Source organism: Petaurus breviceps, unplaced genomic scaffold (genome assembly GCF_028583685.1).
Source record: "Petaurus breviceps papuanus isolate PSGF00001 unplaced genomic scaffold, PetGlider_PUasm1.0 41, whole genome shotgun sequence".
NCBI lineage: Eukaryota > Metazoa > Chordata > Mammalia > Diprotodontia > Petauridae > Petaurus > Petaurus breviceps.
This window is the reverse complement of record NW_027186320.1, coordinates 10,286,795-10,314,431: the sequence shown is the minus strand read 5'-3', so window position 1 is coordinate 10,314,431 and position 27,637 is coordinate 10,286,795. Positions and strand designations below refer to the sequence as shown.

General features: G+C 34.3%; 1 pseudogene; it reads right to left on the bottom strand.

Moving 5' to 3' along the window:
- Positions 1 to 20,144: 20,144 nt before the first annotated feature.
- Positions 20,145 to 27,637, bottom strand: part of LOC138171069 (KH domain-containing RNA-binding protein QKI pseudogene) — a 51,529-nt pseudogene continuing 44,036 nt past the window's right edge.

Genomic DNA, 27,637 nt, shown 5'->3' with positions numbered 1-27,637 from the left:
GTATTTCAAAATATTTCTTAGACTATATTGTATGGAAAGTTGGCATAAGCGGTAACCTTACAGTGCTTAGCATTTCTGCTTGACTGAAGAAAATAGCAGGCCGTGCACAGAGTTGACTTTAGATTTTACATTCTTCACTGCAAACTGGAAAGTGTCTTCTTGAAGATGGAAGAAATCAAATGGTAATGACAAGAGTACATTCTGATCCTATTTCAGTCTGTGGGATAATATCCATGTTTGGCTTTTAGTGTTAATCAAATTGGATTGAGAGTCAGGAAATTACTGTACTCTGAAGGATTTCTTGTACTTTTCTGTATGTGTAGCATTAGGTCACAGTTCTTATGCAGTGTTGGATCCACAATTAGACCCTGAGTGAGAAAACAAACAGAACTTTGTAAATAGGTCTTTCGATCTGTAATGCTTTTTTATACAAAATTTTATTAATAAAAAGTATTGTTTAAAAAAAGAAATATAGTTGAGAAAGAGTAATAGGAGAAGAAAAATATTTTCCATTTTCTCAAACATGTGAATTAGCAGAAGTATTAGGAGAGGTCATCAGAGGACAAGTTTAGAAGGGATATGGCATTTGCAAGAGAGATGTTATAGTTAAACTAAAATAATGCAAGGAATGCTGTTAGGATATTTCAGAATGTTTCATAATTTTTGGAAAATAGAGTTGAGTTTTCAAGACGTACAACAAATTTAGGTATATAATTCATTATCTCAATTATGGTGAAACTGTCCAAAAGTGGAAAGAGACAGAAGAGAACTGGCATGACTAGATAAAGGACAGCTACTTTCATCTTCAGTGCTGCTAGAATTACCCAAACTGGGAAGCAAATAAACATTAGGAAGATAACTGTTGGATACCCTTTAATCAAAATTAACCAAAATAATGTTTAAGGAGTTTATATTTCTTTTTTAATAAGCAATTGGGGTTAAGTAACTTGTTCAAGGTTAAATGGCCAGTTATTTCTGGGTGTGGTACTAAGTATCAGAGCCCGGATTCTATCCCAGGTCTGACTCTGGGGCTGGTGCTCTTACTGTGCCACCTGGTTGCCCCAAGAGTTTGTATTTCTTGAAGTTAGAAATAGGTTGTGTAATTTTTGTGTTTTGGATTGTTTCTCCATGAGATGGGTCGTGTATACACCATGTAATCTGTCTCCTCAATTGAAGAAGCAGAATTTAAGGCATCAGTGTTGGATATTAATGGAAATTATTTTATTATACATATGACAACTTGGGATTGGCCTTCTAATACCTATTATTTTAGATATTCCTTAGATGTTCACAAGCAATTAAAATATTTTTAATAAATTTTTAAAGATAAATGCATATAGGGTTGCTAGGTGGCACAGTGAATGGAGCACCTGCCCTGGAGTCAAGAGGAACTGAGTTAAAATATGGCCTCAGAAAATTAACACAAAAATCTGCCATGTGATCTTGGGCAAGTCACTTAACCCCAATTTCCCTACCAAAATAAAAGCAAAAATAAAAAAAGAGAAATGCATACAGACTCACTGTTTCACTGAAATGACTTTCTTCCCCATCTCTGCTTATTGGCTTCCCTGCCTTCCTTCAAGTCCCAAATTAAGATTGATCCTATGCAGGAAGCATTTCCAAAACTCTCTTAAATTTTCTCTTCTTCCTATATGTAACAATTTGCTTGTTGCTGCTCCCACATGCCAGCTGAAGGCAGGCACTGTTTTTGTCTTATTTTTGTTTTTGTATTCCCAGAGTTTAGCACAGTTTCTGACTTAATAGATTTTTATTGACTGGCTGTCTCTCTAGATCCTGCCCAACAGTATATAAAGGAACTAACTAAATAAAAATAGACAGTATTCATCAACAATGTAGCAAAATGATAGTAAGAACACATTATATACAAGGAGAGAATGGGGTACCCATATATACTGGGAGTGTTTGTGAACCCTCTTCAGGTCCTTCTTTTTTAACCTATTTCTCAATATTATTATTTAACGTGATTGGGTCTTCTAAAACAATAGCTTTGTGAATATTCAGATTCCTATATTTAATTCAAGCATTATGGCCTAATGAGGAAAATGTCCCATGACAATATTTATGAAATAAACATAAAATATACTCCAGATTTTTTTTTGCCATTTCAGAACATTTGACACTTTGGGAAAACCAAAGACTGCTTTTGAGTGGATTGAATTAAAGCATTTATTTTCTCTAGAGCCTTGAGAAAAATCTGATATTCAAACACATTTCAGAATAATAAATGTTTTAAAAGTAATGTGTTTCATTCAGATAGATTTTTTAGCCATTCCCCAAATGATGGGCACATTCTCACAGAAATGGCTTTGATGAATATTTTTGTATATATGAGTTCCTTTGATTTCTTTGGAGTCCAAGCTTTAGAGTTTCATAAAAATAAAACTTCAGGGGCAAACCTTTTTATATCAGTTTGATTTTATTTGCACTTCCACATTTTGTCATTCCCCAAGTCTTTCTTTCCACCACTAAGAAGTCAAGAAATGCAAAACCTACTAAAATATAAAACCATGTAAAACAATTGGCTGCATTAGTCAGGTTCCCAATTGTAAAAAAATGAATATAAAAGTATTCAATTTGCAATATGAATCCATCAGTTCTGTATTTGGAAGTAGATAGCAGTCTTAAATATGAATCTTTTGTAATTATGGTGGTTTATTGTGTTGAACAGAGTTATTAAGTCTTTCACATTTGATTATCTTTGCACTATTATTGTTACAGTTAAAGTTGTTTTCCTAGTTCTGCTGACTTCACTTTGCTTTAGTTCAAATAAAACTTCCCAGATCTTTCTGAAATTATCCCCTTCATAATTTATTGAGCACAATAGATTTCCATCACATTCATATACAAATTGTTCTTACTTTATGAGAATTCACATTATGAAAACTCAACTTCATGTAAAGAATTCTGAAGGAAATCCATGTTTATAAAAATTATAAAAATTCTTCACACAAATCAGATATAATATTTTAAGACACTGTGTGATGAGGGGAGCATAAATGTCAGTGGGAAGTTAAGAAGCATCTCTAAGTCACTTCTATGCCTCTCCTTATGTTCAAGAATGATCCTTATATTTTCACCATAGTTTTTGGCAAGCATCTCTTGAGTAGAAAAGTGAACGAACTTTTAAGCAGAAGCCAATATGTATACAAATAAATGAAAATTATTAGAAAATATAAAAGAGGACCACAATTATCATTGATAACAAATGAACTTAATCTTGCAGAGAAGGTGCTATTCTAGAGACAGAGGAAATATTAACTCTGTGGAGAGAAAAGCAGAGTCAAAAAGATATTTCTGTAAGTTTGATGACAATTCAAGGCAACGTTCTAAGTCTTAAAGATTTAAAGGCAAATACCCTGATGGAACAAAGATAATTAGAGCAATCAATGGTTGGTTGCATGATTTAAAAATTGCACAGGATTCCGTAATGTGCAAGTCGGGAGAGGATACTAGTACAGATATTTTAGCAGTAAAGAAGTTCCCAGAATTCCTTCAAAAAGGTGGAGAGGAGGAAAGGGTTGTTATTGACTAGGGTATATCTTTATTATGGATAAAACTAGTTTATTTTATGGAAAAACATGTCACTTTGAACCTATATCTTAGTGGAGGAAAAAAAAAACTAGGTGGGGGCTTAAAGTTTTTAAAAAATAGCGTATCTCTTCTGCTTGGAGGAAAACCATCTAGGGCTTGCAAATTAAAACATGTTCTATTGCACCACTCAGAAAATGCCAGAGCATTTAAAGAGATCAGCAAGGTAATTCTAGCTGTGCATTTTTTTTTTGCATTTTGAAGAGGACTGTGACATCAGGGAAATGCTACCATGACTTGCAGTACACTTTGATTTGAGTGAGGAAAGACTGTGCAAGGTTACCAGTCTTGCTTTCTCCTCCAGAATCATCTGGGTCCAGTGCATCAGGATGACTGGAGATGGCCCAGGATGGAATGGAAGACTCTAGCCCTTTTAGGCTAAGGCCTTTTCATGTTCTCACTTTGCATGAGGTAATATTCATTCAGAGAATAGGTCTCTTAAAGAATTGAGTCAAGGCATAGCAGCTTTAAAAAAAAAAACAAATCAAACTGGGAGAAGACATTCAGGATTGCTGGTCAAAAAATAAACAGCTGCTAATGACATTCACTCTGAGACAGGAGGGCCCAAAATGTAACCAATGTGTGCTTTGGCAGAGACCTATTGTTGTCCAATCTTCCAGAGTTAAATTGGTTTAAGGTTTTGGTATTTGATAAAAGAGATGGAAAGGTTGTGTTTGTTCTTTACTTTTGAAGAGGACCAAGACATAAGGGAAATGATGACATGACTTGATGTTGACTTTTATTTGAGTGAATGAGGACTGTGCTGGGTCGCATTTGACAAATTTGAGCATTTTTTTAAATGGGTTATAGAAAAGTTGAAGTTCTTCCCATGAGAGCTCTGCTCATATCCTTGTGCTTTTTATCAATCATGGGGTGACTCTTATTCTTATAGATTTGAATACAGTGTTCTGGAAATGAGATTTTTATCAGAGAAACTTGCTTCAAAATTATCATGCCAAAGAAAATGATGAAAAATATTTTTATTGGAGAACACTGTAAAGCCTTGCTTAAACTCATGCAGGATGAAATAAGAATCAAAATAATTTATACTAAAACAGCATTGTAAAATCTCATTTATGCTTTTATGATAAATTATACTAAAACAACATTGTAAAAACAACAACAAAAAACAAAAATCAAAGTTTAAGACAAGAACTTTGATTAAGTCAACGACCAACAGTGATTTCAAAGACTAATGATGAATGATATTTGTTGCAAGTGTTTTGTTTTTTTTGTTTTAAATTTGAAAGAGGAAAAATTAATGTTTGATAACTGAAAAAAGTAATTTATACAAAATTAATTGAGTGATATTGTTCTTATGAATATTTCTTTTCTGGTCTAAATATTCTATATAGAAATCTTAGTTTACAATTCATTGAAGTGGAAAACTTACCTGTTTTGCTTTACCCAAGACCTTTAATTTCTCAAACTAACTATATTATTTAAATGCCTCATTGAACTTTGAAGCAATCCTGAGATTCTAAGAACTATGCTTCAAAGAGTAAGTCAAAGTAGGAACTAAAAAGCTAAACAATTTCATTTTAGTACCATTTGTCATGTAGTTATAGCTGATAAAGAAAAGAAAAGAAATCTTGGAACCAAAATCCTCTCAACCCATTTTCAAATTGGTATATATACTTTTTTTTTCTGAGAAGACAACCTTAGCAACATTCAGTGGAATTCATTTCCATTAAGTGTAAAGGTAATAATATTTTTTGACCATAATTAATGAAGATCCTCTGCTTAGTTGTAAAGGGTTATGACTTACACAACACATTTTGAGGAATAATTTCACCCTTGTGAAATCCTTAATATGCGAAATATTGAAGTGTCTTGATACCTACTAGTAACATGGGATGTTGCAATATAGCAGTATTATGTACACAGAAAAGACAGAATTATTTTGGCTTCCCAATGTGCAGACAGTGATAGATAGGAATAGATAATATTACTATGGGGCCATTTCTTATTTGTAAGTGGAGTTCTGCAGTTCTAGGAAAGAATTTAAAGTATATACTCATTATAATATACATATATACATATGTATATGCATACTTGTATATATACACTTGTGTGTATCTGAATTATTAATAAACTATTAGGACCAAAAGGATTCTCATGAGATCATCTTATGTAGGAATTTTTAATCTGGGTACATGAACATTAAAATTTGATAATCATATTTCAGCATAATGTTCTTCTTTGTAATAATTTGCCCTCCCAACCCCCAACTATGGCCTCTGTCTTTTGCATTGAAGACATCCTATGGATTACTCATTCACTAGTATGTTGTCTTGGCCAATTTGTGACCTCCGTCTTCACTCCAGGCCTTCTGAGGTAGCCCCCTTGATTCAACCTGCTGACTTTTGCCTTCTAACTTCACATTTATATTAGACCCTTCCAACTTTGTTATCTGTTGTCTTCCTGATCCCAAGCCTTCCCAAATTATTCTGCTTTAGTAAGTACTCAATGTTGTTAACTTTTCCCTTTGTGCTCAAGGCCTTCTCAACTACTATGACTACTTCAAGAGCAGACTTGTCTCTAAATACTAACTCCTGCTGCTTGAGTTATCTGTTAACAAGAGTGCCTCTACTTTCCTCTTACTCTCCTTAACTTTTCAGTCTGATTTCTGACTTTATCATTCAACCAAAACAGTGTGTTTTTTTTTCAAAGTTACCCACAATATACTTGTTAAATCTAAGGGTATTCTCTTAGATTTCACCCTTCTTGACCTCTCTACAGCCTTTGACAAATTACCTTCTTGATATTTGTCTCTACACCTTTTTGGCTCTGCTCTTCCTTTGTTCTCTCTCCCTATCCGTGTGATTGCTTCTTCTCGTGCTCTTTTGCTGAATCTGCATTAAGATTGTCTTCATACAACATGAATGCCTCCCAGGGCTCTATCTTGAGACCCCTTCTCTTCTATATTATATCTCAGCAGATGATTCTTAGAATTATTTATCCTTAGCTAACTTCTATCCTAACATTGTCTTTCCTATGTCCAACTACTTATTGAAAATCTAAAACTATATATTCTACGCAGCAGACGCAGGCCAGGAAGGTGCGGCAGAAGCAGGCCGGGAAGGGGCCTGATCAACTTGGAGGGCAAGTCTTCCCACCAACCACAAGGTCTACTACCAAGCCTATCACCAAAGGTCTGGGACTGGAACGAGCAAGGTAAGAAGCAAATACAGGGGCCACAGTACTGGACAGCAAACACTCCTGGAGCTACCACTTCATAGCCCAGAAATTTTGTTTTTAAAAGCCCCTTTCAGGACCTCCAAAGACGAGGATGACAGAGTGAACCCCACTTGCTCCAAACCCCACCTCTGACCCTAAAAACATAGTAACTATTACCCAGGGCAAAACCCTCTACAATAAAGGCTTGGGATCCTAGAGGAAGGGCGTGGCTAGGACCCTGCCCCAAAATGGGTAGAAAGCACACTACAAAGACAAAGACTTTGGAGTTCTACTATCCTCAGAGGTAGGAACCAACCTCAGTGGGAGACAATGTGGACTCCACACCCACAGCTGAAACTTCAACAGGGAATGGGTCCCAAGCACAGAGGGCTCTCCTAAATGAGATCAAAAGGAACTTTGAAAACAAAATGAGAGAGATAGAAGACAAAATGAATAATTCTCTCAAAACGAAAATAGCAGAATTAGAAAAACATTATAATGAGGAAAACATCTCTCTAAAAAGAAAAGTGTATGATATAGAAAAGGAGCTTCAAAAATTAACCAAGGAAAATGATTTGCTAGAAACCAGAATTAACCAAATGGAAACAAATAACTCTATGAGGAACCAAGAATTAGCCAAGCAAAACAACAAGAATGAAAAATTAGAAAAAGAGGTAAAATACCTCAAAGAAAAAATAACTGACCTGGAAAACAGATCCAGGAGAGATAATCTGAGAATAATAGGACTACCAGAAAATTATGATGAAAAAATGAGCCTGGACAACATTCTCCAAGAGCTCGTTAAGGAAAATTGCCCTGAGATACTAGAACCTGAGGGGAAAATAGAAATCGAGAGAATCCACCGGACACCTGCTGTAAGAGATCTCAAACTGAAAAATCCTCGAAATGTTGTGGCCAAACTCCAGAACTTCCAGATAAAAGAGAAAATACTTCAAGCAGCCAAAAAGAAACAATTCTAATATCGAGGGTCCACAGTGAGGATTGCACAGGATTTGTCAGCCTCTACACTGAAAGATTGGAGGCAGTAGAATACAATTTTCCAGAAGGCAAAAGAGCTCGGATTACAACCAAGGATCACATACCCAGCGAGACTGAGCATATTCTTCCAGGCAAAGAGATGGTCATTCAATGATATAACAGAGTTCCAGACCTTCTTGATAAAAAAGCCAGAACTCAATGGAAAATTCAACCTCCAATTACGAGATGCAACAGTGACTTAGAAAGGTAAACAAGGAGAACACACACACACACCCTGCTATTTGATAAGAGCAAACTGGTTATAGATAAGTAGACGGTATGACTATAAAATACACAAAATGATGATTTTTAAAAAATCTTGTTAAGGGCTACAAAGGGACTGCAATGGAAGGAAGAGAATGGTTGAAGTGGAAAAGGGTAAATTATGCCACTCATAGAGGCATAAAAACTGTATAGCAGAGGAAAAAAAGGGAGGGTGTTGCGAAGCATAAGAACTTTTCCCTCATTTGTTCTGGTACAAGTAGGGAATAACAACCAGATAAGCATAGGACACTATAGAGAAGAAACGCAAAAAGTATCATTTTAGAGGGAAAGAGGGGAATGAGAGGAGCTTCACATGAGATTTGTTCCTGTCATTCTTGATGCAAAGAAAAAATAGCATACTGCATTAAGTATAACAATATCCTACAGGCAGTAGGAGGGGGAAGGGTTACTAAAGTGGGGTGGGAGTGGTTTGTAGGGAGGGAAGTAGTAAGGGGAAAGAGGAGGAAAAGAGAAAGGGCCGAAAAAAGAACACTGAGGGAGGCGGTGGTCAAAAGGAAAACTATTAAGGGGGGAAGGGAGAAGGGAGGGAAAATATGAACACTAACAGGGGCAGGAATAGGATGAGGAGAAAGAAATATATAACAATCATAACTGTAAATGTGAATGGAATGAACTCTCCCATAAAATGGAGATGGATAGCAGAATGGATTAGAAATCACAATCCTACAATAGGCTGTTTACAAGAAACAAATCTGAAACAGAGGGATACACACAAGGTAAAGGTAAAAGGTTGGAGAAAAATATATCATGCCTCAGCTAAAGTAAAAAAAGCAGGGGTAGCAATCCTTATCTCTGATAAAGCAAATGCAAAAATTGACCTAATTAAAAGAGATAAGGAAGGAAAATATATCCTGTTAAAAGGCATCATCGAGAATGAAGCAATATCACTACTTAACATATATGCACCCAGTGGTATAGCATCCAAATTCCTAGAGGTGAAGGCAAAAGAATTAGAGGAAGAAATAGATAGCGAAACTATACTAGTGGGAGAGGTTAATCTCCCCCTATCTGAACTTGATAAATCCAACCTCAAAATAAACAAGAAGGAAGTTAAGGAGGTGAACAGGATTTTAGAGAGGATAGGTATGATAGATCTCTGGAGAAAACTGAATGGGGATAAAAAGGAATATACTTTCTTCTCAGTGGTTCATGGCACATACTCAAAAATTGACCATGTTCTAGGGCATAAAAACCTCACTATTCTATGCAGTAAGGCAGAAATATTAAATGCATAGTTCTCAGATCATGATGCAATAAAAATTATATGCAATAAAGGGCCCGGGAAAGACAGACTAAAAACTAATTGGAAATTAAACAATTTAATCCTAAAGAATTAGTGGGTCAAACAAGAAATTATAGAAACAATCAGTAATTTCATTCAAGAGAATGATAATTATGAGACAACATAACAAAATCTGTGGGATGCATTAAAGGCAGTTCTTAGGGAAAGTTTTATATCCCTGAGTGCATACGTGATTAAATTAGAGAAAAAGGAGCTCAATGAATTGGGCATGCAATTAAAAAACCTAGAAAAAGAACAAATTCAAAATCCCCAATTAAATACTAAATTAGAAATATTGAAGACAAAATGAGAGATTAATAAAATCGAAATTAAGAAAACTATTTAACTAATAAATAAAACCAAGAGCTGGTTTTATGAAAAAACCAACAAAATTGATAGACCCTTAGTCAATAGATAAAAAAAAAGAAAGAAGAAAACCAAAGTATGAGTATCAAAAATGAAAAGGGTGAATCTACCTTCAACGAAGAGGAAATCAAAACAATAATTAGGAATTATTTTTACCAATTGTATGCACATTAATTTGACAATCTTAGGGTAATGACTGAATATTTAGCAACTTACAAGTTGCCCAGATTAACTGAAGAGGAAGTAAATTACTTAAATAATCCCATCTCAGAAGAAAGAAATTGAGCAAGCCATCAGTGAGCTCCCTAGGAAAAATCTCCAGGGCCAGATGGATACACTAGTGAATTCTATCAAACATTTAAAGAACAATTGATTCCAATACTCTACAAACTTTATGGGAAAATTAGTGAAGAAGGAGTCCTACCAAATTCTTTTTATCACACAAATATGGTACTGATACCTAAATCAGGAAGAGATAAAACAGAGAAAGGAAATTATAGACCAATCTCCCTCATGAATATAGATGCAAAAATTCTAAATAAAATACTAGCAAAAAGACTACAGCAACTTATCTCAAGAATAATACACTTTGATTGGGTAGGATTTATTCCAGGAATGCAAGGATGGCTTAATATTGGGAAAACCATCAGTATAATTGATCATATCAACAATAAAACTAGCAGAAACCACATGTTCATCTTAATAGATGCAGAAAAGGCTTATGACAAAATACAACATCCATTCCTATTAAAAACTTTAGAAAGTATAGGAATAAATGGAGCCTTCCTTAAAATAATAGGTAGCATCTATTTAAAGCCATCAGCAAGTATTATATGTAATGGGGAGAAGCTAGAAGCATTTCCCATAAGATCAGGGGTGAAACAAGGGTGTCCACTATCACCCCTCTTATTCAATCTGGTACTAGAAATGTTAGCAGTAGCAAATAAAGAAGAAAAAGAAATCAAAGAAATCAAGTTAGGCAAAAAAGAGACCAAGCTATCACTCTTTGCAGATGGTATGATGATATACTTAGAGAATCCTAGAGAATCAAGTAAAAAACTACTTGAGACAATAAATAAATTTGGCAAAGTTGCAGGATATAAAATAAACCCACATAAACCCTCAGCATTCTTATAAATTTCCAATGGAATTCAACAGCAAGAAGGAGAAAGAGAAATCCCATTTAAAGTTACTGTAGACATTATAAAATATTTAGGAATCTACCTGCCAAAGCAAACCCAGGACCTGTATGATCATAACTACAAAACACTTTTTACATGAATAAAGTCAGATCTAACTAATTGGAAAAATATCAATTGCTCATGGCTGGGTCGAGCTAATATAATAAAAATGACAATTTTACCTAAATTAAATTATATATTCAGTGCCATACCAATTAATTTACCAAAAAACTACTTTATAAAGTTAGAAAAATAGTAACAAAATTTATTTGGAAGAATAAACGGTCTAGAATATCAAGGGAATTAATGAAAAGAAATGCTAGGGAAGCTGGACTAGCTTTACCAGTTTTCAATCTGTACTATAAAGCAGCAGTCATCAAAACTACTTGGTACTGGCTGAGGAATAGAGCAGTGGATCAATGGAATAGATTAGGCACATGAAATTCAGAAGTCAATGACTATAGTAATCTATTGTTTGATAAACACCCAGACCCTGGTTTTTGGGATAAGAACTCACTATTTGACAAAAACTGCTGGGAAAACTGGAATATAGTATGGCAGAAACTGGGCATAGACCATTATCAAAAAACATATACCAAAATCAAGTCTAAATGGGTTCATGATCTAGGTATAAAGGTTGATACTGTAAGCAGTCTGCTAAAATAAGGAATAGTTTACCTATCAGACTTGTGGAGAGGGAAGGACTTTGTGACTAAACAGGAATTAGAGAACATTATAAAATGTAAAATGGATAATTTTGACTACATGAAATTGAAAAGTTTCTGTACAAACAAAGCCAATGTAACCAAGATTAAGAGGGAGGTGGGAAATTGGGAAAGAATCTTTACAACCTATGTCTCTGACAAAGGACTCATTTCTAATATATACAGATAATTGCGTCACATTTATAAGAATACAAGTCATTCCCCAATTAAATGGTCAAAGGATATGAACAGTTAGTTTTCAGAGAAAGAAATTAAAGGTATCTATAAGCACACGAAGAAATGCTCTAATTCCCTATTGATTAGAGAAATGCAAATGAAAACAACTCTGAGGTACCACATCTCACCAGTCAGATTGGCTAAGATGAAAAAACAGGAAAATGACAAATGCTGGAGAGGATGTTGGCAAACTGGAACACTAATGCATTGTTGGTGGAGTTGTGAACTGATCCAACCTTTCTGGAGAGCAATCTAGAATTATGCCCAAAGGGCTATAAATACTTTCATACCCTTTGATCCAGCAATACCACTCCTACGGTTATATCCCAAAGAGATCATAGAAATGGGAGAAAGACCCATATGTACAAAAATGTTTATAGCAGTTCTTTTTGTTGTGGCAAAGAATTGGAAATTAAGGGGATGCCCATCAATTGGGGAATGGCTGAACAGGTTGTCGTATATGCATGTTATGGAATACTATTGTGCTATAAGAAACGAGGAGCAGGCAGTCTTCATATTTACCTGGAGAAGCTTAAAGAACTGATGCTGAGTGAGAAGAGTAGAACCAGGAGAAATTTGTACACAATTACAGACACAACCTATGTGTGATGACCAACTTTGAGAGACTGGACTCTTCTCAGCAATGCAGGGATATAAGTCAATCCCAAAAGACGCATGATGGAGAGAAAAATGTGCACCCAGAGAAAGAACAAAAAGAACTAAGTTTATATCCAGGTGGAAGGAAAATACCTGATCTTTATCATTCTCTTATTTGGTTTTATGTCCTCTTTACCATTTTTCATTCCAGCTGGTACAATCCATCCTTATAACCTGACCAATGTATAATGTGAAAGTATCTACAGATCCTATACTTGACTATAAGCCGCCATGGGGGGGAAGGGGATGGAGGGGGACAAAATGTAAAATTCAAGGAATTGTGGAATTGAATCCTGTAAACTAAAAGGAAACAAATTAATAAATAAAAAAATTTAAAAAATAAATAAAACTATATATCCTAGAGATATCACAAAGTTAAATGTTCAAAATGGAATCCAATACCTTTTCCCCAAGTCCTCCCATTCCTGCTAATTTTCCTATCACTGTTGAAGGATCTATAGCTACTCTTGTAAAAATTAAAACTCTATCATCTTTTGCTTTTCATTTTCTCTCAACACCCCTGTTCCATTCTTTTCTTTTCAGCTAATATGTTTTATTCATTGTACCTTTGTAGCATTACTCACAAACAACTTCTTTTTCTCTTCTGATACTGCCACACTTTGTTACGGGCCATTATCATCTTCTGCCTATGCTCTTACATAGCTTGCTGGTTGGTCTTCCTGCCTCAAATATCTCTTTACTAGTCTAACCTCTACTCAGCTGTTAAATTGATCTTCCTAAAATATGGGTGTCATGTCATGCACTCAATGATGTACCATGGTTTCCTACTACCTCTTAGATCATACATAAAATATCCTGTTTATCTTTACAATCCCCTCATAACCTGACCCCTTCATACCTTTTTCAGTCTTCTCACATTTTACTATCTTTCAAGTACTCTAGTATTTAGTGACACTGGTCTTCTTGCAGTTCCTCATGCAAGACAGCTCCACCTTCTGACTCTCTGTATTGTCAGTGATGGTCTCTCCTTCCCCCCACCTTCTATCAACCTTGTCTGGTATGCTAGCCTTCTTAACCACCACTCCTTTGTCTTTTAGTTAAAATATAACTTTCTTCAAGGCGTTTTGTTCCCCCAGCTTTAGTCAAAGGTAGGGCATTCCCATTGAGATTACTTTGCATTTACTCTGTATGTACCTCATGTGTACATAGTTGCCGGCATTTTGTTTCCTATTTAGAATGTGAATTCCTAGAGGATAGAGAAAAATCTTGTCTTTCTCCATATCCCCAGTGCCTTACACAGTGCCTAGAACTTTTTAAGTGTTTAATAAATGCTCATTAATTGATTGATTAACAAAACTTCACGAACCACTTGCATTTCATTAAGTGATTTGTACTTATAACACAATTCACAACATCAAATTATTTTAGAATCAATAAATTTGGTAGGAATTACAGGTAATTTACATGCAATATACTCCTTATTGGCAGAAATGTATCTATAAATGCAAGTGTTATATGGAACCCTAAAACCTATACATTCCCATAACTATAATCTATGTACCCAGCAAGATATAATTTGCACAACTTTTTTTCCCTAAGGCAACCACAAATATTTAAATATTCATTAATCTTGAAGTCATGTGTATATTAAAAATTTGTAATACATAACTTTAATTAGGCACTTCAAGATTTTTAGTCATTAATTATCATAACCATTAATATTTAATCAATGAGATTTGTATTAGCACACATTGAGGCTAAGATCACTGATGCTTATTTCCCCTAAGCATACTAGACAAGTAGGAAGACTTCAAACTTATTAGACTTACAATTCTCCTGGGGCTTGTAGATATCTTAGGAAAATTAATCAGATGACATAATGATGATAGCGTCAGCCTCAAGGCTGAGTACATTATCCTTCTATACTTCTCACTTGACGAAAAAAAAAAAAAACCATGATCCTACCCAGGAACAATTAGGTAATACACAGACCAAGTTCTTTAGGATTATGAAAAAAGAGTGATTCAAGAGATTGCCAATCAAATACAATAAAAATCACAAATATTTTTTCACACTCAATTTCATTTAATTCAACTAATATTAGTGTGTAAGTTAAATTCTTTGCTTTAGTAAGAGTTAGCAATTATGTAGTGCTTTAAGATGTGCAAAGAAATTAGCATATATTATTTTATTTGATCCTCGAAACTCTTCAAAGAAGGTTTGTTATTATCTTCATTTTACAGTTGAGGAAACTAAGGCATGCAGATGTTAAATAACTTGTGTAATCCCAAGCACAGAAGTAGTTCATACCTTGTTTCAGCTATTGAATTAACACCTTGTTTCAGTTCAAGTTTCTTTTGAGCCTTGTATCAAGTCTGTTAAGAAAAAGAATGTGTGAACCCCACAATTTGTGAACCCTAGAACTCATGAATTCCTGAAACAGGAAGGGGAGGAGCTAATGACCATATATAAGGAGAATTTCCAGGCTAGAGACAGCAGAAGAGAGAAGAGGAATCTTGTGGTGGCAGAGTCAAGACAGAGAAAAATTGTGATATCCTGGCACTCTGTTTGTCTGCTCTGTCTGTGTTGATTTTTGTGTGTGATACTTTGTATGGAAGCCCTGGGACCTTACTGGAATCCCTGCAAAAGGATTTTTTGGTTGTATTTTTTCAGAAGTTCTGTAGGAGGGTTTTAGAGTTCTTGGGACTTTACTGAGAGTTTGTGCTGACATCTTGGACCTTATTTTTGGTTCTGTGTTGATTTCTATGTTGATTTGTGTTGAGTTCTCAAGCCTTGTTGGTGGGTCTGAGTTGATTTCACAAGTAGATACTGAATTGATAATGGTGCCAGCAATGTGTATGAGTATTATTTTGGCTCTGTCAAGCTTTGTCTTCCCAGAAACAGGAACTGTGAAGGACTTGAGGTGAACCGAACACTGTGAACTTCAATATAGAACAGGACCTGGATGAGGAAGTGGACAAAGAGCTGGACAAGGAACTGGAAGCTGCCTGCCTTTGAATCCAGGTGACAGTAGGAGCTAGGACCATGGAAACTGAGAGCCAGCCTTGAGTCAAGCTGAAAGAAGACTTTACTTGCATACTGTATACTGATTTTGAAGATTATGATTTACTGTGACCTAGGGGTGGAGAATGTTGACTTTTGTACTTTGCTATTGAATTAAGGATTTTGTGATTGACTAAATGAATGTACTTTGTTTAAATCTATATGACCACTTTGGTGAAAACTACATGGCCATTTTAGTGATGTTGTTGAGTTGTGACTTGGTGAATGCTGTATTTTGATTTTTTGTGAAAAGTTGTAACATTCTGAATGCTGTACCTTGATTTTCTGTGAATGTTTTGCTCTGATTTGTTATTGAATAAACAGAGAGCTCACTATACTATGCAATCAGAACCTTGAAAGCTGTTCACAGCAGCAATCTTCTGGAAAGCTGCTCATTTATAGCTTTACAACTTGCCAGAGTCACAAAGCTAGATAGTGTCTGAGATAGTATTTGCATTTAGATCTTCCTGAATTCAATTTAAGTCTATAAGAATATTGGGCAACCCAGTTGATATTAGTAATTAGATCCTCTGAAAGATTTTTTGAAAGACAAATTGAGGTAGACATAAAGTCTTCTATAGCATACATATGTGTCTATGTGTATATAGTTGTGCTTGGACCTGTGATCTGCATTTTCACCCATATTGGGAATTGTCATTTTAGGAATTTTTTCCCATTTATTTAGAATACACAAATTCAGTAAAGCACAGTTTTTAAGTAAATGAGATGTCTATGGTACTAATAAGTTCCTTGAATTGTCATTGACCACATAGTAATGATGTATTTACAATGTGAACTTGGTTCATTCTAAAACCTTGAGTGGTTTTGCTATACTGAACTCCCACCCATGCAAATATAATACATGTAAATATTAATGTTGTAACTATAAAACTGAGGGCCTGAGCCAAATTAGTTAGAAACCTTTCCCCCACTATGTCTTGACCCCATAAAATGAAAATTCTTTGTATATATCCTAAAACATATTTTGCCTAAAGCAGATTCCTAAATTTGCTTAGATTACAATGGAATATAGAGTTTTAAAATCCCCATAATATTGTAATCTTCTGTTTTCAATACTGTATTGGATACATTGTAGTTACTCATGGAAATAAAACAGTTTAATACTCTAGTTCAGTCTTATCAATTAAAAGTTAATAAATAAATAACAAACAAAACTGAAATATGTCTAGAGATTTACTCTAAAATCTCCCTACAACCAAGCAATATTCTTAAACCTCTCTGGAAATAGGTAATATAAACAAAGTTAAAGGGTATATATGGATAGACATTTTCTTTCAGATTTGGAATTTTTCTTTAATCTGGAAGGCATAAGGGCTGGTGATGGTGGTAGGCAGTATGTGAAGGACTCCAGGGATGAAAACATGTTAAAGAGGAAGCAGCAATGGGAATTTCCCTGTATCTGTCCTGTTTTCATTATATAACAGCCTAACATAGCAAGAGGAAAACTTCCACCCCTTGTTGAGAAGAAAATGATCAGTATGCTGTTGGCAATATTATATGAACACTACCAGAAAACATACTTTTCCTGGACATATAGTTATCTAGGAATCCTCAAAATATGACATTAAAAGGAATGATTTCATATTTTACTTCTATACATTCTTTTGTGCCAAATATTCTACTACATGCCACTTTTATTAGTACAATTAATGTTCTCTAGATTAAGTCTATCTCATAACATCATGGAAATATCTTATGAATTTTCTGAAAATCACAAATATAAAAGCATTCTTGTTTTCACCAAGAATTTATTTACCTTTATGACTAAAGGTTATAGGAGAAAAAGGGAGAAGTATCTATTAATAATATTTTGGTACATTTGCTTATTAGAGAGTTCCTTAGAGAAAGCACAATAAAATTTAACTACCTAAAGTTACGTTAATTTTTGAAAAATTTAAGAGAGGGAAATCCACAAACTATACTATAGTGAGCTGGTCTTCAATTCCTAGAACAATTCCAGAGCATAATATCAAAGTGAGTCTTACTTAGTAGGTAGAAAAGAAAATGACATGACTATAACAAAGAGTCAGTATTTCATTCCAGGCTGACCTTACTTCCTTTTTTTGACAGAGTTACTAGATTAGGGAATTGCCATAGGGATGGTTTAATTTGTATTTCATAAAGAAATTTAACAAGGTTGTCTATTCTGTTGTTGGGGAAAGATAAAGAGATAGAGATTAAGTGATTCTAGTGTCAGGTGGATTTTAAAATGATCAAGTGACCGGGTCAGTGAAAACTTGTACTGAGGTTTTTGGTAAAGTGTCCTGGGGATGTTTGCTTTGTCCAATATTTTTAAGACTTGTATCAATGACGTCAAGGATTTAATGATGAGGTTAAGAGGTAGGAAGATATTTAATATGAAGCATGACAAAGTAAATTAAGAGCCAGTATGTTGTGGACAGTTTAAAATATCAGTATGATTTTACACGAGCAAAATTGTATTAGACAGACAAATGTTGTCTTACGCCTAAATTAAAAAAAAAATCAAACTCACAAACACAATAAATGGCATTGACATTAGACAGTAATTTCATTGAAAGAATTTAAGATTTACTGTTAACTTCCAGGTCAAAATGACTCAAATATGAACAATGACTGCATGTTTTAGAATTGATTTTAGATTTAGACATTTAGATGTGTTTCATGGAGAAAACAATAACTGTCATCAAAGAAAGACTTTAAATTGCCTGGGTTAAGTATATATATTATAATAAGTGTTGCTTTTGGTTTATAAGTTGACCTAGATTATCTCTGATTTTCCACCCAACTTCAAAATTCTATAATTCTAAAACTGCCTAATGTCATTTGTAAAAGATCTAATAATATTAGTCTTGCTTTAAAAAGAAAGTTATCATACCTGTTCAAAGAAAGGAAGGAAAACAATAACTGTATACTGTGAAAAAATGAATGGTTATTGCTTACCATAACTAGCCAACTCTAGACCCAATCATTTATCTGTTCTGAACATCTCCACTATTCTAAACCTCACTAACATAGTCCAGGAACTTTTCCTCCTCCAAGTGACTCAGGTTTGTGACTTCAATGTCATACCTTTACTCCCTTCTCATATTTACTGCATATGTCTACTCTTATGCCAAGTCCTTTTTCAAGTTTCACAACCTCTTTCATGTAAACATCATTCTTTACATTCACACAGCCAACACCCTGCCATGTGTTTTCATCACTTCCCACCTGGACTACTGTAATATATTTATGGTTGGTCTCCTTGTCTCATCTCTCCTCATTCTAATCCATTCTCAACTCAGCTGTAAAGTTAATCTTCCTAACCTATAAGTCTTACAAGTTCACCCCTCTATTCAATTACTCCAGCACCTTTAGTAACTTTAGGTTAGGATCAAATATAGAATGCTTTATTTGGCATTTAAAGGCTTCTCTTACTTTCTCAGTTGCCTTAGACTTTACTCCCTGTAAGTATAATATCATCCAGCCACACAAGTGTTCTTGGTGTTCCTTGCACTGACAGTATATCTCCCAACCTTGGAACTTTCAACTGGCTGTCTCCCCAAGTCTGAAATATTCTTTTTCCTCATCTAATCCAGTTGGCTTCCTTCCAGATTCAAGGAGACTTTGTCTTTTTATTTGCTGAGAGTTTATCAGAGTGCCAAGAACATAGTAAGCTCTTGATATCTTTTGGTTTTAACTTTACTCATTTACTCATTATTTTTGTGTTTTCTCAGACCAAAATAATCTTCACTAGTCACTATTTTCCTCTCTATATTGTCTTGTATATTGGAATAAAACTTATTAAAATAGGGAATGGCTTGTTTTCTAGATTTATACCACAAGGGTTTAGACTGACAAATAGTAGTTAATAATTATTCCATTCATTAGTATGGATTAGAGATTAATCTTGTTTGACTTTGGTCAAGAAAGCAAACTAGGAGTGACTGGAATAAATTTAATAGGATATATTTAGACTTTAAATAAAGAAAAAAATGCATTGTAACTAGAGAAATATGCAGCTAGAGAATGGACTGCCTAGGGAGACAGCGGAGGTCTTCAAGTATATGCTGAGTGACCCCTCATTGAGGCAGTTATAGAAGGGACACTTAGGCTCTGAGGCTCCTTCCATAACAGAAATTTCATATCTTAAAGGAATCTAGACATTCATGAATAATTTAAATTCAATATGAATAAGTACAAAATAATATATAGGATATAATAGGACACAAGAATATGTTTGGTCTAGCCTTGAAAATGTATCTGTCCTTTAAGAAAGAAAATGCTCCCTAGCAAATATGAAATCTTACTTTCATATTGTAATTTTTCAAATTTTAAGAGGGAAAACATTTTCTTGGTGAGAAACCATGACCTTAACATTTCTGCTTAAGTAGAACTAGTAGTCATCACTTCAGTTGTGAAAATGAAATCACAAAAACCAGGAAAATGAGATACCTTTGAGTGGTTCCATTTTACATTAAGTATAAAAATCTCTTGGATATTGGTTATGGCAGAAAGCTGCCTAACTTCATAAGGGAGAAAGAAAGTTTGGGCACCTGGATGAAAATGAATGGCAAAGAAAAGTGATAACAGTTGTAATTTATATAATGTCATATATTATGGTGAGCTTTGACCATTCAATAACCAAATTTCAATTTTATATCTACAACATTCTTAACATATTAATTGTACCTAAAATCTATATTATTCTTTTACATATTCATTGCATATGAAATGTTCTCTCTATCAATATATTGCCTTAACTTGGGTGTCAAAATTATTTTCTGAAGATACAGGTTTAACCATTTCACTTCTCTGCTCAAAGGTCCACAGCAAATCCCAATTGCATACAGAAGAGAATCCAAGTTCCAATCAAGGTCTTACATAATCCAACTTAACTTCTATGTCAAATTTTACTTTCTCTATTGTAGGTTGCAGTTGAATTGGCCTATTAGTTTGTCTTTTACTCTTCGCTTTCTATCTCATATCTCCAAATATCCATGCAAATTGTTAGGCTTTATCTCCTCGGTTGTTTTCCCCCTTAGGATGTCTTATTTCCCATCAAGTTTTTAATCTTACTTCTTTATGAAACTTCTAGACCCTCCATTCCCCAAGTTTTTTGATATCTTTTTCTATCAGTTTCCTCACTTGGAAAATAAGAGAACTAAACTCAAATGTTCAAATAATGGAACAAGCTAAAGTTCATTAGAGCTCTAAATTTATGAAATAATTTCTCATCCTCATCACAAAATTTGATTTATCTTTATATGATAGATATATTTGTATATGTTGTGCCCCCCCAAGATAGAAATTAGCTTCCTGAAAGGAAAAGACCAAATCACAAAATTTAAGAGTTCAAAGAGTTATCAGTGACCATATATTCCAATGCATCTTCTAAAGGACACTCCCACATTATCTAACCATAAAATGGGTAGCCAACCTCTGACTGAAGAACTTTAATTAGGGGGAACTTCATAACTCTCAACTTTCTCATTTGCTATTTTTACTCCTCACCACCTCAGTAACACAGAGATCAATCATATCCTTGGTCATGCCATTACCCTAAAGTGTACCACTTTAATGTTTGTAAACTCTGAAAATCCTTTATTAGATCAAAATTTGATATATGATAACATTGATCCCTCTGCTTAGTGACAACTGTTGTTCATCCTCCCTATGTTCTCTCATCTTTTATATCCTTCAGTTCTTTCCAGAGAATCAACACTGTTTTGGTTATAGTCACTTTCCTCCTCCATTTTCACCCCATTATCTTATCACTGATGTCTCCATGCCAAGTTCCAGCTTTGAATTCCTTCTGCCTTCTTTGCCTTTGCTCCTATTCATGTGCTCCAAAATAAAGCTGGAAAAGAAAACACAAAATAGAGACAAAACATGAAGCTATATTGACTATGTCTATCAAGAATATATGTTACAGGGGCAGCTAGGTGGCACCGTGAATAGAGCACCAACCCTGGAGTCAGGAGGACATGAGCTCAAAACTGGCCCTGACACTTAACACTTACTAGCTGTGTGAGCTTGAGCAAGTCACTTAACCCTAATTGCCCTGCCTTTCCCCCTTCAAAAAGACAAAAAATATAATAATGTGTCACAACATCTCAACTTGGTTTTCATTAGGGAAAGGCAATTGTTTTATATCTCCCTAATTGTTGTTATTGTTTGACCTTAGTTTTCTAAGGGACCAACGATATCACAGTCATGTCTTTTCTTGTTTATGAATTAGATTTCAGTGAGGCGTTGTTGCACAAAGTTATAAGCCTCGATCTTTCTTTCTGAAGTACTGAATTCCAATGGCAAACAAAAGTCAGGTCGACTAGCAATGGTCCAAGATGCAGTGGTCTTAGACAAGGCATCTAATATACTATATATACACACAAAGCAATATATAGCATAACATATAAAATACAAAATGTCATATTCATATATACAGTATATATGTGGCATAGAGATTTGATATGGTATTCTATATGTAATTTACATTATCTTTGAGTTATACTGTTTGTATAATAAACAAAAAAGTTTTTATAATATATAAAATGTAATATATTTATTAGTCTATTATATAGTGAAGTGTACAGTGTATATATAAAATATTTATTTCACTACAAAAGGACATACTATATTATGTATTATACCAAAATATATACAAACCAGAAAGTGTGTTTTTTTTTTAAAGCAATTGGGGGCCAGTTATTTCTGGCTGTGGTGCTAAGTATCAGAGCCCAGATTTGATCCCCAGGTCATCCTGACACTGGGGCCAGTGCTCTTACTCACTGTGTTACCTGGCTGCCCCTAGATACTGTGTTTTAACATAATATATTAATACTACCGTGTTTCCCCAATAATAAGACCTATCCCGAAAACAAGCCCTCCCCTTACTGTGTAAGATTCCTCTAAAATAAGCCCTCCCCCGAAAATAAGCCCTATTGAGATTGCTACTGTAGTGAAGGTGATCCCCTGCGCTACACGCTACATTACGGTACCCTCTGTATGCACCGTCCCCCCCCGCCCCCCGGTGAAACGCACGCCGCACTCCGAGCTGCATCCAATCAGAGCTGCAGCAGTGAGCGTGTCATCCTGTTCCTCCCCAGTGATTTGCTTGCTGGCGCCATTGAGAGCAGTGCCGCGGAGGAGAGCTGAGGCAGGACAACATAAGCCCTCCCCTGAAAATAAGCCCTCTGGTGTTTTTTTTTTCCAAAAAAAATAACGAGACAGTGTCTTATTATCGGGGAAACACGGTATAAATTACATCCTTAAGTTTAGAGAATGTATTATAGTATATGCTATATTATACATAATATATGTCTGTATATTTACTATATAGTACAAATTACAACATATATAACATATATTCTATATATTTTAAAACACAATACAGGTTATAATATAGCATAGCATATTAGATAACATATATCACAGTGTATCTACAGTAGAGCATATATTATACTAAATTATAATAAATAGTGTGGTATATGTTACGTGATTTATATGGTAATATATAATGAATTTTATAATATTGTAATGTACTCTATACTAGTATACAAAATACAACACTACCATATATACTATACTACAAACTATATTCTATAGTACATTATATAATGCTATACTACATGCTATATATATATATATACTATATATGTACACACACATGCACACACACTTTATTATTCTATACTATGTATTCTATCTTATATGAAGTATATGCCACATATCTCCCTAACTGATTCACTATTGCACCTAACATAGTGGCTTTTCTATACTTTTTTAAAATCTCTTTATAAACCTCACAACCTTTGGTCACCATACCCTCTTAGCTGAGAATATTGTATCATATTTTAATTTAAAAAATGAGATCATGTTCAAACAATTTGCCCTTCTCCCATCTTCCTTAATATAAATCATGCAAAAGCCTTGTATTACTATCTCCTCCTGGCCTTCTCCTTGGGTGAACCCCTCTATGTAAGTGAATGATCCCTTTTATATAGTCTTCTACAGGAAATTTCTCTCTCTCTTATCATTCTTACTCTCTTATTTATCTTTGATCTCTTCCTATCTATTTCCTTGCTGCCACTAAACACAACTGTGTCTACCTTATCCAAAAAATAAACCAAACACTAACAACCCACAAACAAACAAACAAAAGCATCCTTACTTATCTTTCCATTGTCTATAGATATTGCCCTCTATTTCCTAACACTTTTGTGACCAGATTCTTGAGCAGCCTGGATATACTTAACACCTCTATTTCCTTACCTCTTGTTTTCCTTTTAACTCTCAAGAGTTTGACTTCTGATCCAATTAATGAATAAAAGTATTGCTTCACAGTTACCAATGATCTCTTCTTCAAAATCTAATGCTATTTCTTCCATTTTCATGCTTCTTGAACTCTCTGAAGGCTTTGTAACTTGCTATTACTCCCTTCTCTTTGATATTTCCTTCTGTCTAGGTTTTTATGACACTATTCTTTCCTGGTTCTCTTCCTACTTGTGTGACCTCTCCTTATCAGTAACCTTTACTGGATCTTTATTCAATGTTACTAAATAACCTTGCTTGTTTATCAAGATTTGTCCTGGAATGACCTCTCTTTTCCTCTATATTATCTTCCTTGGTGATTACATCAGCTCCCTGAATTCTATTATCATTGCTATGCAGGTAGATATCAGATCCAATTATCTTGTACTAACTTCTCTCCTTACCTCCAGCTTAACATTTCTAAATATCTTTTATAAAAATGGATATCTTGTAGTTACCTCAAACTCAACATTTCAAAAACTTAACTCATATTTGGCCACACACACACCAAACTGATATGATCAAGAATCCATTAAAACCAATGAAATAATAAAAAACCCTTTTCTATTCTTAATTTACCTTCATCCTTTTCTCAAACATCAGCCAATTCTAGGTAATTAAGACAGTGGATTGTAGTCAGTGAAGGGAAAGTATATGATGAATCAGGCACTAAAGATTAAACAATAAAACAAACTCAGCCTAATATTTAGGACATTTTCATAAATATATATTATGCATACAATGTAAGTGAGCAATCATCCTTAAGATTCAGTGCATTTAAATATAATGTTTGCATATTTGTAATTTTGGAAATAGCATTTCCAGTGCAAAACATTATTTGAATGGTGGCTTAAGTGTGTCATGAAACAATTTAATTCTACAAATAACCACCTTTTCTATATGTAGTATAGTGCATAGCAGTAATCATTTAATTACTACTGTTATTTAATAAATGCTTCTTGAATTAATAAATTCTGATTGCACTGAAACATTTGTTTATCTTCTTTAACTGTCACAAATGAAATATGCCTTGTGGTATTGTTCATTTTCAGATGAAAAGATAAATGATTACATTCCAATATGTGATTAAGTTGATTTGAGACAAAAAGGGACAAGTTGAAAGACATCACCCTTGTGATGTCATTGATCTTCTTTGAAAATGATAGATAAACAACAAAAGCACATTGTACTATTACTTCACTTATTACAAACAGGAGTTTGAAATTGTGTAAAGGAAAAAAAAACAAAATTATTCAATGAATTTTTGGGATATATGAAGACATTAGTTATCATCAGAGAAATAAATGCAAAAGTGAGAATTCTGGGAAAGCTATTGGTTAATGTCAAACCTTGCTTTATGTCTGTAAAAATATAAGAATGTGGTATGAGCAATACAACTATTTCTACAACTTTAAGTTTTCATGTTTATTGCTCATAGTCAATCTGGTTGTGCAGATGGCAAATTATTCAGTACAGACACTAGCATTTTACTGGCCATATATAGAAAATATCAACTCAATTGAGCACATTTCCCAGTTGCTTACTATGGTTCAGTGTATTTTTCTAGGTGCTGGGTCAGAAACAAAATTTAGCTAAGACACTAAGAAATGCATCTTGTCCTTTGAGTGTTTAGAACATAATAAGGTAATGTAACATACAAATAAGTAGAATTAAAAACTATGAGCAAAATGTTTACAAGAAAGAAACCCATTATGTACTATAGTCTAAGGTAAGAAAGATCATAACACTGGGCAGGAGGGACAGAAGTAGATTAGAAAAGACTATATGAAAAAGGTAATATTCAAGTTGGGCATTAACAGATGGGTAACATTTTAATACATGTGCTGGGGAAATTAATCACCTTTAATGAGAGTCTAATACTGACAATAAAGATCAATGTGAAGAAAAGGAGTGGAGATAGGAAAGTATGCAGTCTGTACTTGGAACAACCTGCAATTCAGATTGATTGGAAAATAGAGTATGAGGAGTAAAAGACTGGCATTATATTATGCCACATTTGAAAGACTTTGAATGTCATGGAAAACTCTGGTTATTGCTCAGGTAATAAAGAAACACAATATTTTGGGCAAGATAAAGGAAGAAATATTATCCTGGTAGAGGAATACAGAATGGTTTGAAGGAGAAACAAAGAAGCAGAAACATTTATTAAGAGGTTATACAAGAAACCATTAAAAGGGAGGCAAAATCTATATAAATTTAATTAAGAAGTTTTTTTCCTTCATTAATAGAACAGAAGCAATGAAACATAACTCCCTCCTCAGTAGAGAAGTGGGGGACCAGTAAGAGAGAATAGTTTATTCACAGTGTGTTCAGTGTATTTTCTTGATACTCTTTGTTACATGGGATAATACAGTATCGAGTAGTGTAGTTGCAAATAATGTGATCTAAAGACAAAAGGCATCAATTAAGAGTCATATTTCTATATGTTAATCATATGTCTACAAAAGAGGCAAGTGTAAACAAGTAAGAAGTTGCTGGAACACTGTACAAAGTGGAAATGGAGGGGATACAGAAGGTGAAATATATTTGAAAAATATAGTCAGAAAAGAAACATTATTGGTAATTAAAGTAATACAAGGTGATGACAATGGAATTCCAAGTCAATGTCAAGGCCAGAAACCTGGAAGAGTGTATAAATGGTGGTGTTAATGAAGGTAATATTAAAGTGTTAAGAAAATTATATTTTAGGAGAATATAATAATTTTTGAATATTAGTATGCAATGCTGATGGGGCATTTAGGAAGATCACATATTGCAGTTGAAAACAAATGCCTAAAAAAGCAGAATATACAGAGCTAGATATGACACTCTGGGAATGATCTGTATAGAAGGCATAACTGAAGCCATGGTAGTCAAAAAGATGTTCAAAAGAGAGAATAGAGATAGGATGAGTAGTAGGAAAAGGAAAATAATCTTGGGAGACAACCTACAGAGAGGGTCAAGTTGATGATGAAGTAAAGAATGCAGAGAAACATCAGTTAGAAAGGTAGGAAGAGAACCAAGAGAATGTAGCATCCTAGAATTTAAGGCAAAAGAACAATATGGAAGAAGGGAGTAATCAATAATGGCAAAAACTCCATAAAGGTCAAAGTAGGCATTTTTGTCATAGGCAGTATTTTAGTGAATAAAATATTCTTAGGAATAGGGAAGACTTGAAATCAGGTGTTCTTTCTGACCCATATTAATGATATTATCCTGTGGAAATGATTTGCTGTTTCAGTCTCAAAGACCAGGGATCATAAATATAAGTTGCACAGTCAACTTATTGTCAAGCAGCATTGCTAGTGAGTTTTCTTCAATAATTCTCCATCAGTAAAAAAGATATTTCTCTACATAAATAGAATTGCAGATCTGAGGAAGGAAGGAAGAGAGGGAGAGAAGAGGGAGGAAAGATGAGAGAAAGGAAGCAGATATGTGAGAGAAATTACAGTGAAAGATGTAGCAACTAAATTTGAAGCAATAGAAGAGTGGAGATGAAGAAAGGGAAATATTAATCTGGAAAGATTTATTAAGAAATTTCACAATGAAGTTCAAGAGAGATGATATGGTTGCTCTTACTTCATGAGGTAGAAAACAGGCTAAAATTTTTGTTTTGGATTTGTTTGTTTTTAGATTACAGGGACACTAGCATGTAGCTAGGAATATGTAAAGAAATCAAGGAGAGAGGCAGAGAGACAGACAGATACACAAACACACACACAGAGACAGGATAGGGAGAGAGAGAGAGAGAGAGAGAGAGAGAGAGAGAGAGAGAGAGA